This window comes from Pistacia vera, unplaced genomic scaffold (genome assembly GCF_008641045.1).
Source record: "Pistacia vera cultivar Batoury unplaced genomic scaffold, PisVer_v2 Contig359, whole genome shotgun sequence".
Taxonomy (NCBI): Eukaryota; Viridiplantae; Streptophyta; class Magnoliopsida; order Sapindales; family Anacardiaceae; genus Pistacia; species Pistacia vera.
The window spans coordinates 1,988,090-2,003,475 of NW_022196178.1; positions in this window are offsets into that span (position 1 = coordinate 1,988,090).

Consider the following 15,386-nt stretch of genomic DNA (forward strand, 5'->3'; position numbering starts at 1 on the left):
TTTGAGTGTGGTTTCTTTTCATATAAGGAAAATGACATATCTTGATAAATTATAAAATTATAACCTAATTAGTTTGTTGTAAAAGGTATTTGAGGATCTTAAAGTTGACTTGAAGACCGAGGCTAGAAGACTACGAGCACCACTGCTACTACAACCATAACAAAAAGGTATAAGTTACGTATTGATATAATTAATTTATTGATCGTTTATACCATTTACATATCACTAGTACTATATTCTTTGTATGGATGAATGTGGTTTAATTGGGTTGAGTATTGTCTTTGTGATAGAACATATTATGATACTGAATTTGTTTGTTTGCGAACCTAGAAGGTCACAATGGATAGAAGATGGATTTGGTTGTCTATATGGTTGTGCGATGAATATTATTGGAATTGACTCTCATAGACATTGCAAAACAAATCTGGATAGGGAGGGTAAGAACCGCTACCCATGTAGATCTTGTTTGAATACAAGATCACATGATATATACACCATTCAGCTACATTTGTATAGACATGGGTTTTCAAGAAGTCTGATAAAGCCCTGAACTAGAGAAATTTGATAAAGCTCCAACTCGACAGCACTTGCCTTCCGAACTGATGAAGACTCATCCTCATCAGCTAAGCCTTTCAAATACCGGAACTGGTGACACTTGACATGCTAACGGTATTGATGGTTTTTTTTGTGTGTATGACCAAATATATTTGACATGGGGGTAGAACCATCTTTTTAGGATGTTTGCATTAGTGTTAGATGGTGTACATGGGTGGGCATTTTTTTGTTAGTTATGCACTAGATAGGTAGAGAAGGAAAATGTGGGTGCATGCTGTTCTTTGGGTTATGCACATGTGATAGTGCATTTTGGTTTTATTGCTCATCATGCATAAAATCCATGTATGGACTATATATATATAATATATATATATATATATATATATATTATGAATGAAAATATGATTTTTGATTTAGTGATCAGATTTTTATATTGTGTCCATTATTTGTTCATGTGAATGTATAATGTAGGGCATACAAAATGCTTAAAAAAAAAAAACACATTCTGTAACTAATTTTTTAGTAGCAAAAAGTCATTTAGCATAATTGCATTCAGTTGGAGGTCAATATGAAATGCTCTAAAAAAACACATTCTGCAACTAATGTTTTAGTAGCAAAAAGTAATTTAGTATACTTGATTCCATATTCAGCGTCTAAAAAATAGTCGCGATAACATTTTGGATTTCACATTCAGCATCTAAAATGATAACAATTAACCACTAAATTTTTGTCACTAAAAGATACATTCGGCCACTAATAACATAGTCGCGAAAACCTATTGGATTCCATATTCAGCATCTAAAATTACTATAATTAACTACTAAATTTTGGTCACCAAAAGATACATTCGGTCACTAATAAAATAGTCGCGAAAACCGTTTGGATTCTACATTCAGCATCTAAAAGAGTTACAATTAGCCACTAAATTTTGGTCACAAAAAGATACATTCGTCGACTAATAAAATAGTTGTGAAAGCCTTTTATGAAATTACCCTTACACCTTTGGCATCTAATTTGTGTGGGATTCGCGACAAATTATTAGACACTAAAACTGACATTTTGCAACTAATTGATTAGTCGCTATACAATTTTACCAAATTACCCTTCAACTTTTAGCATCTAAGTTGGGGGACTATTTTGAACAGCATTTACCGACTATTTTGATAGTCGCAAAAAAAAAACTTTTTGCGTCTAAACCACAATATAGACGCACTATGAATCTGCGACCAGCCTACTGCAACTAAGGGGGCGACAACCGAATTTAGACACTAAAAATGGCTTTGCATCTAAATGTGACTTTCTGCGTCTAATTTTGCTAGACGCAGAATACCAGTTTTCTTGTAGTGCCACATGCACGCCGCCTTCAGTGAGCGGCCTAAGAATAAGAAAGAAGAATTTGTACAGTCCATAAGAATGCATGTGGATGAGGACTATACCTAGAAGAACATACCTACATGCACGCCGCCTTTAGTAAGCGACCTAAGAATAAGAAAGAAGAAGTTGTACAGTCCTTAAGAAGTGCATGTAGATGAGGACTGTACCCACTCACACGGCCAGGGTTTCGAATCCATGCCTCAACCGAGTCCGATCGGCAAACAAGAAAGGAAAAGAAACAAGAAAATAAAAGAAAGAAAGAATAGAAAAGAAGAAAGAAAAAAAAGAATAGAAAAGAGAGCAAAGAAAGAATAGAAAGAAAAGAAAGAAGAAAGAAAGAAACGAATAGAAAAGCAAAGAAAGAATAGGAAGAAAAGAAAGAATAGAAAGAAAAAAAGAATAGAAAGTAGAAAAAGAAAGAAAAACATAATAAGTAAACAGAAAAGAAAATGCATATGTTCTGCATTTGTGTATATGCATTACGCCATGTCTATTATTCAGAATTAGTTTCTCTACTTGTGCTTACATCAGTAAGTGAGAAACAAGAACATTAGAAAGTGCAGTAAAGAGTAGAGAAGTTTGATGTAAGGAAAGAAATTCAGAATACGAGTAACGGAGGAAGAAGAATGGTATAGCGGATTTACTTACTGAGCAATTAGTGCTCACTCCTTTAATTTCACTATTTTTACAGGTAGTAGGTGAGAAGCAGTCAGAGGGAACGTCGAGAAGCTGAAGAGAATGGCACAACTGTCCAGTTATATTTTGAGCTTATGTATATAACTTTTTTTTTACCTAATGTAGAGGATTTCTTTATGAAAATAAAGTAATTTTTTTGCCCATTATCTTATACTTTTATGCTTATATGTTTTCTATATCATATTTAGTAATTTCATATCTTATTTTCCAAAGTATAATAGCTAGAGAGAGTTATTATAGATGCTAGGATCTATGGTATCCTCAAGAGGCCTGGGGTTTGGCTTAGATTCTGTAATGACCATAGTTCTCGAGCATGGCCATTTTAGTGCAACATTAATGGCCTGGTTGTAACATTCCCGAGATTCTTTCCTATAGCTTTTGATTGTCATGACCCATTGCTTGGTAGCACACTAAAGTGACTAAGCTCAAATCATCCAGGATTGATCTTCCGAGGATGAATTGTATGTGGTCGGGCAGTTTACCACTGAAAATTATGCCATCATCGTCCTGATTTTGGGTTCTTCCCCCAGAGTCACTAGTAAGTCGATTGTTCCCTTGGGAACCAGGCTGTCCTTGGTGAATCCATAGAGCAGCGATGTGCAAGCCCTCAAGTCTTTCTCTGTGAACCTCATTTCTCAGAAAGCTCCCAAGAAGATGATGTTTGTTGCACTGCCATTATTGACCATCACCCGTAGTACTTTGGCATTGCTGATCCAGGCTGCGATTATAATCGCATCATGATTGTGGCGAGGAGATTCTTCACACTCTTCCATTGTGAATCATATCACCTCACTCTCTTGTTTGGGCTGTTTCTGCAGCTTCTGTTCATAGTTCATTACCTGGGGGATCGAGTCTATTCTGGCCTCTTGAGCATATTGCTCACGATAGCACCTTAAGCTCACTACAATGTCAGGACCCTTGTAGATCATGCCTACCAAAACTTCATTGTTGGCATTGGCCTGGGTTTGCTAGATCTGCTTATTCTACTTGCTAGTGTTTTTGCGAGCTGGTGCCTCTTTAACAAATTTTTTTAAGTAGCCCCTCCAAATCAAATCCTTGATGGCGTCCTTTAAAGCTCGACACTCATTGGTGTTGTGCCCAATGTCCTAGTGGTATCAACAATATTTTTGTCGATCTCTTCTGCCCGGAGCCCCCCTCATTCTTTTTTGAGTGAGCAATTTCTTAGCCTCATGGGAGACTTCATATAGATGAGCTATGTCTTGTGTGAGGGGGGTGTATTCTACATACCACGAGAAAGGCTTCCTGTCCCCGCGATTATCTGTTCTCTATCTCTTTTGGGACCTGTTTTGGTTATTGTCATTGTGGTCCTGGCCTATTCGCTTGTCTGTTAGGTGATCTTGTCGTCTGTCTGGAGCTCTTCTTGACGAGCTCTTGGCTAAGGCAGCTAGCGAGCTTTCCATTCACTTATGCTTAGCAGCCATCTGATAAAACTTTGCCAGGCTCACATGGTCTTTACTTTGGAGATCTTTCCACAACTCCATTTGTGACCTAATGCTTGCAATTAGCAAAGTCTGGATTGACTCTTCAGGTGCATCCATGACCTTTGCCTACTCATTCTAGAACCTTGTTAAATACAAGGCCAGTGTTTCATCTCTCTCCTGACGAATGTTGCTCAAGTAGTTGAGCAGCATTGCAAACTATCTCCTCGCTTGGAATTGATGTAAGTACAATGAGCAAAATTGTTGTTAAGAACTAATGGAGTTCGTCTTGAGTCTTTTATACCACCTCTTGGCATCCCCTACCAATGTGACTGCGAAGTAGTGGCACTTTGCCAAGTCACAAACCTAGTACAACTCTATCAAGTCATTGAAAGTTTCAAGGCGGTCTCTATGATCTCCTTTCCCATCAAACTTACTTTCTGGCACCCTAAATCCCTAAGGAAGTGGGGTCTTGCGAACCTCCTCTATAAAGGGAAAGCTCATTATCTCTTCCATCGCATTGTTCTGGCGGGCCCTTAGATCGTCAAGCATTTTACGTACCTCGAGCTAGTGAGTTTGCAGTTTGTTGCTTGCGAGCCCCCTCCATTTTGTACATTGATGCGCGAGGTTGAGTCATGATGGCTGGGTTGGTAGGTGCTATCATGCTCGTCAGTATGTTGCTCATGACGTTGGTTATAACTAGAACATCAGTCATTGCCAGATTGGCACACATGACTTGCCTCGTAAGCTTTCGAGGTCTAAGCCTACCTTGGGCATGGGTTAAGAACGGCACACTGCCACTAGGGATACCACTGGGCAAGTCGAGCATCTCACAGGCAACCATTACCTTCATTTTCCCCCATTGGTTGTTTTCTTGGTCGCCTACCAGGGTTAGTTTGCCCATATGACTCATGTTCGTGAGCGGAATGTACTTTGTGATGTTGGGGATGTCAGTCGCCCTCAATGCTGATGAGCCAAACTAGTTGTATGCTGAATTCTAACTTGTCATGGTGATATCTATGAAGCGTGGTTCGTCAAGGTCTTGTGCAATTGGCTTCTGATTTCTTAACTCTACCACGTTCTATTACACTGCCTATGCAACCATTGTTCTGATCATTTCCACCAATTGGCCGTTCTTGGGATTTGACGTCCCTGCTCCTTGGTTATTCACAATCTATTGAGTTTGCGACATTGGTGGTTGATGCCCAACAAAATCTTGGTGCACTTCCTGGTGGGTGATTTCCATGTTATCGTGGTTCCCGGTGGTGGTTTTTGATCTTGTATGCGTCATTATGGGCCTTGAGTGATTGGATCATTGGGGTTGTTTGCAATAAATTCTGAGATGTTGGCAGAGGCCCTCCTTCTAGCGCCAAAATGTTGATGCAAAAATATACCAACTAGAGCGATCCGATCAACCTTGATGGGATCGAAATTGATGTGTGCGTGATTATGGGTAACCGGTAATGAATACATAGAAAATGCAGTAAATGACAAGAAAGTTTTTAAAGTGGTTCGGTGAGTTATACTCTTGAGCCTACATCCACTGTTCTTGTATTTGCTGTGAGAGCTTACAATAACAATCCTAGAATAATTTGCTAAAACCTTTCTTGTTGGAGGGGGTTTATAAACAGATTTTGTACGAAGGAAAGAGCGAAAATAAAGGGATTACAATTATGTTTGAAATGCAACTCTGATATTCTCGCAATTCAGCGTTGTGACTGCAGAAAGATTGATGTCGATCTAATCCTTTCCAAGATATCCGGGAACTAAAGTTATTTGTGAATTGGTTGAACAATTGTAAGGATTGGTTGTGACTGGCTTATGCTAGATCGAGCTACAACTGGACGAGCTTATACTTGGTCGGACAATTGATTGAGTCGAGCTAGTTCTAGATCGAGCTATAACCTCGCAATTCCCTGAGCTTGAAGGAAAAATCACACACAACAAAGATTTTTATAACTAGTGGATCACTTTGATTGGAAAAAGGATTGTTTGCTGCGAATGATGTATCCTTGTTGTTCAATAATAAGAAAATAAATTATATATATCTGTGTGTGTATCCTTGTTGTTCAATAATAAGAAAAATCTATATATCTATATAATCCTGAAACACTTGCTATTTGAACACCACATAGGACTCTATAATTGCTACAAGTGTTAGCATGTTATAGGTTTAAGCTATAATTGCTACACGTGTCAGCATGTTATTTGTCTAGGCTATTTGGTATAACTACATGAATTCAATGTTTTGTAGAAACACTTCACATTCACATTAAAAGTTTTGATGGTTATACGTTTGTTTAATGTTTAATTGGATAAATATAAACACTTCACATTCATATTTGTTATTTTATGTTTCATTGTTTTTGATGAATTTAGTTTGATTCATTGATTTTGTCTAATTGAATGTGGAAGGGCACATTTATATTATTTGTAAAAGGGTATAGATTCATGAATAGATGTGAATATTAATGGATTGATAAGGTGTATTATTGATTTTCGTGAATGTGAAAAGATACATTATATCAGTTACAATATTCATTACTTTGAATCCTATATATATGTGTCAATATATTAACAGTTTGTTACATGATTTATCTGAAGAAAGAGAGGTAGTAAATTTTTAATTCTTATTTGTGATTGTTTTCTTTTGGTTTTACACCAGTTTATTGTTAAATTTTTATTTTCATTTCATGTAGTTATATACTTTTGGTTGGAACATAATATTTGTTGTCATTGTTGGAAATCATGTGCTGTTGAAGGTAATGTATTCATTTGACTACGCTTCTTTAATTGCTTGGAATTTATTTGCTATTGTATTGTTATATTCTTGTTCAATTGCTTATCATGTTCGCTATATAGTTTTTTTTTTAAAGAGCATGTAAGTTATTGTATGGTTTTGACTATTTCATTATTGTAGTCCAAATGGTGAATTGTACATCCTCCTACAGAATTGTCAGATCAATTTGCCAAACCAGTAATTTTGTTATTCAATTATAACAAGTTATAAGTAGACATAGGCAAACCATTCCAAACAATTTATTTGCCAACTGTTGTTCTGAAAAAATCTATGTGGCGAATGATTATGATCAATGGTTTTGTTGCTATTTGCTAATGCCTGTGCCGAACCATTTTTATCATAATGTTGTTGATGATTGTACTCTATAATTGTAGTCACTTGTTGAACCATTATGTTTAATTGTAAGAGTCAAGATGCAAAGCTATTTAGATTGTACAGTGCAATTACAATAGACCATTTGCCGAACATTATCCATTAACAATTATAATATTGTAATGTCCATTTTAGTTAAAACTATATGAAAAGTTTAGTTCATGCTATTCATCATAATTGCTACAAGCAAGTTGCCGAACAAAATATGATCAATAAACATATCAAAGGAAGATTGTACTATAGAATTACAAGAGATTAGATGTCGAACCATTATTAATTGTATTATAGAATTGTAACAGTTAGTGGTAAATTAGCCATAACTTGCTCAATAAAAATCTAATTGATGAGTGGTTTGAATCTTTGGAAACTATATAGATAGGGCTTTAATTTGATATATTGTACACTGATTTTGGATAACTGTAGGACCATTTACAAACCATTCATCTTATCATTACACACATTTCAGTTTCCACTAAATAGTCAGTAGTAAATTGACCATAACTTGCTCAATAAAAATCCAATTGATAAACAGTTTGAACTTTGGAAACTAAATAGACAGAGATTTAATTTGATATATTATACACTAAATTTGGATAACTGTAGACCCACTTCTGAACCATTCATTTTATAATCACACATATTTCAGTTTCCCCCGTTTCTCGGTTTCCACTAAACAGTCAATAGTAAATTCGTCATAATTTGCTCAATAAACATTCAATTGGTGAACGGTTTGAATGTTTAAAAACTAGATAGATAGGGCTTTAATTTGATATATTATATGCTAAATTTGAATAACTATAGACCCACAGCCAAACCGTTCATTTTATCATCACACACATTTCGGTTTCTCCCGTTTGTTGGTTTCCACTGAACAGTCAGTAGTAAATTGACTATAATTTGCTCAATAAAACTCCAATTGACAAAAATTTTGAATCTTTGGAAAGTAGATAGATAGGGCTATGCTGAATTTGGATAACTATAGACCCAGTGTCAAACCATTCATTTTATCATCACACATATTTCGATTTTCCTTGTTTCCCGATTTCCACTTAATAGTCAATAGTAAATTAGTAATAATTTGCTCAATAAAATTCCACTTGTAATGCGCACATTCAAAAATATGGTAGTGATTATTTTATACTCATAGTGAATATATTTAACTTGTTTTATAGAGGAATTTCATAAAAGTTTCAATAGGGGGCAAACTGGTCATTTCACACAGAATCACGTGCTCAAGTGAAAAGTGAGTGTGATAAATATAATGTATTAAGTGTGCTAGCCATGAGAATAGAGTGGTAGAAAGATTATGGAAAATATATGTGCTGTGATGCCGAGATAAATACGTGTTTGTAAAGTAATAGAAAGAAATTAAAGAATAACGGTAAAATGGTCTTTCACTCACAACTAAATGAAAGAGTGGGGAGTGAAAATGACCAAGAACATATGTTAAATCCATTGAAAGTAAGGGGAGTGAAAATGACCAAGAACATATGTTAAATCCATTGAAAGTAAGGGTATATTGGTAAATGCACATATGATAATATATATATATATATATTATTAGTTATGAGACTTCAATTGACAAACCCTGGCCATTCTCACCCTTGAGCACGCCACCTCTCATCCATTTTCTCTCAAGCTTCTTCATCAAATTTTAAATAGAATGCATAGGGTTTAGCTTAAATTTTTGTAGATTTTCAATCCTAAAGCATCCAAAGGTAAGATTCTAGCACAAAAGTGTGTCATTAAGCTTTAAAGTTTTGAACTCTTATGTTTTTACATGATTTAGGTCCAAAAGGAAAATAATTTTAGCAAAGGAAGGTTGAATCATTAGTGTTGTACAAATTCAAGGTAATTAAACCCAATCTAAGCTTTAATTTGAGTAGTATATGTGTAACTTGATTCTTGAGTGTTTGTGTATGATGTATGATAAGAAGTATAGGATGTTTAGATGCCTATTTGATGGAGAATAATATAGAAGTTCAACCAAGATGAGTAGTTATGTAGATGTAATGTGATGTTTTGGTTGAACCTTGGATGAAATTTTGAAGAATTGATGTTGGAATTTGGACATGTTGAATTCGACCAGAATAGGGGCTGAGTTTTTATTGAATTTTCTTCCAACTTTAAGGTATTTGGAGAGATGTGGAGATGTGGCCATCCATGTACTTATATGTGCATGTAAAGTATTTGTTGAGATTTCAAAAAGAAATTTGTTGTGTCGTTTGAAAGAACTATTAGCAAGTGCACTAGTCTCAAGTAATATAGTGTAACAAAATACAGGTTATCGTACCCAAGGGATTGCGTAAACAAGTACTGAAATATTAATTAGTCTTAACTTTATCTAGATAATCAAAACTTAGAATGGTGATCTTTAAAACTAAAAATATTAAAATCTGAAATATTAGAAACGAACAATTGTAGTAAAACTAAAAATAAGAATTCAATGAGAGAAAATGGCTAAGACTTCAAGCTCATCTATAACTTCTCTACACCCTTCAATTTACTGTGGTCAATGAATTTATTTAAGTAATGTGACAACGGGATTTCTAGGTTAACCAATATTCTTTCTCAAGCAATATTAATTCTACTTCTATCTCACAACCTAGATATCTCTATATAGATTTAATGAAATAGACGAGCATTAAGCTTTATGAAATCCTCTAGCTTTCAGCACAAGTTAATCCTACCTATGACTATTGCATGTATCAATTCATATATCTCTATATCCAATCAATCCATGGCCTATATTACTAGAGCACTCATGTTATATCTCCTCTCGGTCTCAATCACACAAAACAATTATATTAGAAATTGATCAGGTTCCTAATAGCATTAAGCACATAATATAAGCTCATCATTAGAAAAATAATTCACTGACCAACAGTGTAGAAGATTGATCACAAATCCATAATAGACTAACCCTAGTCTTAGCCTAAGAAAATTAGTTCATAATAAAAGAAATAAAAGTAGAATCCAAGAAATAAATCATATTGAAGAAGTAAAGACAAACTCTGTGATGAATTTTGTTCTTGATTCTACTTTTTCTTTTGTTACACAATAATCTCTCTCCAAGAATAGGCAAAATTCGGCCTCCCAAGAACTAATCTTAATCACCCTTAAATACCAAAAGAGTCTTAAGTGAAAAAGGAAAGAAAAACTAATAAAAACCCTAAAAGTGTCTGACACGGCCCTGACCGTGTCCAAATGTACGTCACCACAGCCTAGGCCATGGTGCTTCCTGTACTCGATATTTTATCCTCATTCCACCACCATGGCCGTGGTGAACCATCAAGGCAAGGTCATGGCCTTCAAAATTGTCAGCTAATCTCAATTTCTTTAAGCTTTGAATCCCAATTTCATTCCAATGCTCCAATCTACTCAATTAACGCTTGAAAATTACAAAAATTCTCCAAATCAATAGCTGACTATTCACATCTCAAACTTAACAAAAACTAACATCAAAACAAAGAAAACAAATGAGAAATTAACTAGAAAGCTATAAAAACAAACCTAAAAACACTAAATTTATGCAACTCCAAACTTAGTCCTTTGCTCATCCCCGAGTAAAGAAAATATCAAAAAAAACAAACTCAACAATCATCAAGGATTCGCAGCACTTCCAAAATCAAGGAAAGAAGGCAAACATGCTTTAAATAATTCTCATGCATCCAAACATACAACCCAGCTAATTGTGCAACTCTAATCTTTCCCCAACCCAGTCATACCTCACCAAGACTTTGTGCTTAACCCCCTACTTATTTTTCTCTTTTTTTTTTTTGTTTTTCATAGGCTTCTTTAGATTGTCGCATCACCTTTTTATGCAAATGCACACATTTGTGATGAATGGCCCCGGTTACTTAGCAATGTCACAACACATAAAGTGCTTTGGATACTCATAATTCAAGCTACGATTTGACGCAAAAGTAAACATGGGGCTCATGAATACTCCTGGTTACTAAGCAACTCGAAACAACGAAGTAGTTCATTCAAAAATAAACAAATAAGCATAGTTAATTTATTTCAAGACTGTACGTACAATTTCTTTTTTTTTTTTTTTTGGGTAGAGAGTGAAGATAAGGCTCAGCTAGTACACAACAAAGTCAAGTAATAAACCAGAATTTGCACAACCATCTAGAATTGCATACTCTTTAGCATTCCTAAAGATATGAGCATGTTTGAATCCTTTCAATGACTTGATACTACCATTACTCCAAGTGATTACAAAGTTCATCACAAAAAACAATTTTTTTTTCTTTAGGGATATCATAAAGTTTCGTTTGGGATTATATCAAAAGCACAAGCATAATAACCACCATGCAACAAATACAAAATACAAACAAAAAAAAAAAAAAAAGCACACACACACAAACAAACTAAACACTTCCTAAAAACAAACACATCAAACAAAAGAAATAGACCATCAACAATGCAACACAAACCAAACTACCCACTCCCCCAAGCTTAAAGAATGCAATGTCCTCAATGCATGAAAAACAAAAACAAAACAGAAAATGTGGAAAATAAAAGATAGAAACTTCCCTGAATTTAGAGGATAGAACAACTAGGAAGTTGGGCTCATATAGTGATCAAATTTGGCTTCCAAAACGAGCAGGAGATCGTTGACACTACTGATGCTAGTCTCTAGTCTTTGCATTACCTATAAGAGCATCTCTAGAGTCATAGGTGCTTGAGCTTGTGGAGCCGGAACTGCTTGAGCTTGTGGAGCCGGAACTGCTTGACTCTCAGTGTTCAGCGCAGCTCTCTCTACGTGAAAGCCTATTGGAGTGTCATTTGCCAAGTCATTGGGAGTAGACTGAGCAATGTTGGTCGGTGATAGAATAGGATGTCCCTGTCCATCTTGCAAAACATATTGACCATGATAGGGAACACACATATGCATAGAAGTTAAGGTAGCAAGGTCAATGCGTTCTTTACCTACAATAGGCTCTCCTAATTGTGCATCCGAGATGCCGACATATTTAGCAATAGTGGTGATTAAACCACCAACTGCAATCTTACTGGTCAAACCATGTGCTACATGATTCAAATGTCCTAAAACCCAAATACATGAGTTGTGTCTATGACCTTTCTCCATGCACCATAAACAAAACAATTGACTCTTATTGACAACCCATGTACTTTCTCCCTGCTCGAAAATGGTATGTGACATGACTTTATGACTGTATTTGTGGGCAAGGTTCCACAAGTGGGTGGATTTAGAAACACTAGCATCATATGGTTGTGTGTGTTATGTGTTGGTAAAGTTGTGCTAAGCTACGTTTTCAACATATTCAGGAGGAGGAAATCTGAAGCCCAAGTTAGAAAAACCAAAAATTTCATTAAACTGTGATAGATTGAGACAATGGTCTTGGTTTAACAATCTAAATGAAATGCATCCTTCATCTTGAATATCTTTGGCGACTACCTTATAGGAAAAACAACTAAGAAACTCTAAGGTTAATTGGACATAAGTACTTGATTTCAACCCCATAAATGTAGTCCACTCTATGTTACTAAGTAGTCGATTAATTTCGTCTTCTAAGTCTAACAGTAGCAACACTGCATTGTCCATATAACGCGTACAAACTACAGGCCATTGCGCAAGAGTGGCATACCTTTCCTTTTGTTCCTTATTTTTGAAGATGATAGATCCTGGAATGTTTGGAGCTGTGGATCTCCAAGAGGAAGAGGCTGATCATTTTGAGGACGAGGGCTTTGCTCCTTTTGTAGTTTTCAGTTTCTTCCGTGGACCCATTAAGTACGAAAGTCGATATGCCTACAAATAAAGCCAACAAAAATGAACTGAAACAAGATAAACAGAGAAGAATGAAGTAGCAAAATGCCAATGGCAAACTATGTACATTCAAAGGGTGTTAAACTAATAATATCTTCAATTTGAGCAACTTAGGGACTGTAGTAGAGTAACACCCATATCCAACAAACAAACAAGACATGAAAATCCCCTGTTTAATAGTGGCCAAGTAAACTTAAACTAAACAATTGGCATAAGAAAGTAAAAGGAAACACAAACAAGACACGAGTCGTAAAATAAGCAAGTGCAGTATGACCCCACCGAGGTATAAACCCGACAACAATCAGAGCATTCTATGGCAAAAGAAACTAACAAACATAAGGAAAAAAAATTAATTAATGATCCCACCAAAATCAAATAAAGGCAAAGAAAGAAATGCTTACCTTAAAAGAGAAAAGGACAAAAAGAAGAAATAATGAAAAGAGAAGACAAAGTTGGTTGGGAGAAGAAGATGGCTGGAGCAGCGGACAGCAAGTTGGGATAGGGAAGAAAAGAAATTGTTTTTTTTCTACGGTAATGGCCCTCCACTTTCCCTTTTTCCTTCTTTAAACTTTTTATTTTGTTTTGTTGTTATTATTATTATTCATATGGCCACGACTGTGTAAAATGACATGGGGTACCTCGTGGTGAAGGCTGGACTCTACAAGCTTTTTATCCGTCAACATGGCCACGGCTGTGTAAAGTGACACAGAGTACCCTGTGTTCTATTCTACTCAAAAATTTCTTCTTCTTCTATCACTTAAGCTTCCCCTAAAATTGTTCCGATGATAACACAACAAAAATAAAAACACAATCAAACAAAAATAAAATAATTGTAGAAGAGAGAAAAAAAATTATGGTTCTAATTTAGAGTCATTACCTTGACTTTCTGCGCTTGCTTATTCTGGTTCATTCAGTGCCATGGAGATCTTATCTTTTTTCCATCCTCCATCTTCATAATGCTTGAGATGTTGTCCATTCACCTTGAAAACGTGCCTTTCTCCTCATAGGAATCTCAATGGTGCTAGAAGGAAACACTTGGGTGACCGTGAAGGTCCTGACCATTTAGACCTTAACTTACCTGGAAAAAGTTTGAGTCTAGAATTATAGAGCAACATCCTTTCCCCTTCGATGAACTCTCTTTTCATGATATGCTTGTCATGCCATTTTTTTGTTCTTTCTTTATAGATCTTCGCATTCTCATAAGCATGACTCCGAAATTCATCCATCTCATTGAATTGCAGCAACCTGTTTTCACCTACAGCTTGCATATCAAAGTTAAGAAATTTTGTAGCCCAATATGCATGATGTTAAAGTTCAATAAGGAGATGGCATGCTTTCCCAAAAAACTAGTCTATATGGGGACATACCAATGGGGATTCTAAAAACTGTTCTATATGCCCACAATGCATCAACCAACCGCAAAGACCAATCTTTTCTAGAGGCAACGGTCTTTTCTAAAATTTGTTTTAGTTCCCTATTAGATACCTCTACTTGTCCACTAGTTTTTCGGTGATAAGGAGTGGCAACTTTATGTGTGATCCCATATTTTTTCAAAAGATTATCAAACTATTTATTGCAAAAATATGTCCCACCATCACTAATAATTGCCCCAAGGGTGCCAAATCTAGTAAAAACATGTTTCTTTAAAAATTTAACAACCACCCTAGCATCATTTGTTCTAAATGCATCAATTTCCACCCACTTAGAAACATAGTCGACTGCCACAAGGATGTATTTATTAGAAAATGAATTAGGAAAAGGTTCCATAAAATCTATCCCCCAAACATCAAATAATTCACATTCAATAATATTGTTCAAGGGCATCTCATGTTTCCTAGCTATATTCCCTATTCTTTGGCACCTATCACAAGACGCTACATAAGCATAAGCATCCTTAAACAACGTAGGCCAGTAAAAACTTGCTTGTAGTACCTTTGCAGCTGTCTTGGTTGGCCCAAAGTGGCCACCTACCTCTCTATCATGGCAGTGATGTAAAGTGGATGTCATCTCCTACTTAGGCACGCATCGTCGAATACTCTAATCTACACAAAATTTGAACAAATATGGTTCTTCCTACAAATAATGTTTAACGTCAGACAAAAATTTCTTTCGTTGGTGAAAAGTAAGATTTAAAGGAAGAACACCTGTGACAATATAATTTACATATTGTGCATACCATGGAATATATGCATTTAAAATAGCAAATAATTGTTCGTCAGGAAACTCCTCTCTTAGTGGTATTTCATCTCCTTTTTGAGGATTTGTGTCCTTTATCCTAGAAAATGGTCAGCAACCACATTCTCTACACCCTTCTTATCCCTAATTTCTAAGTCAAATTCTTGTAACAACAAAA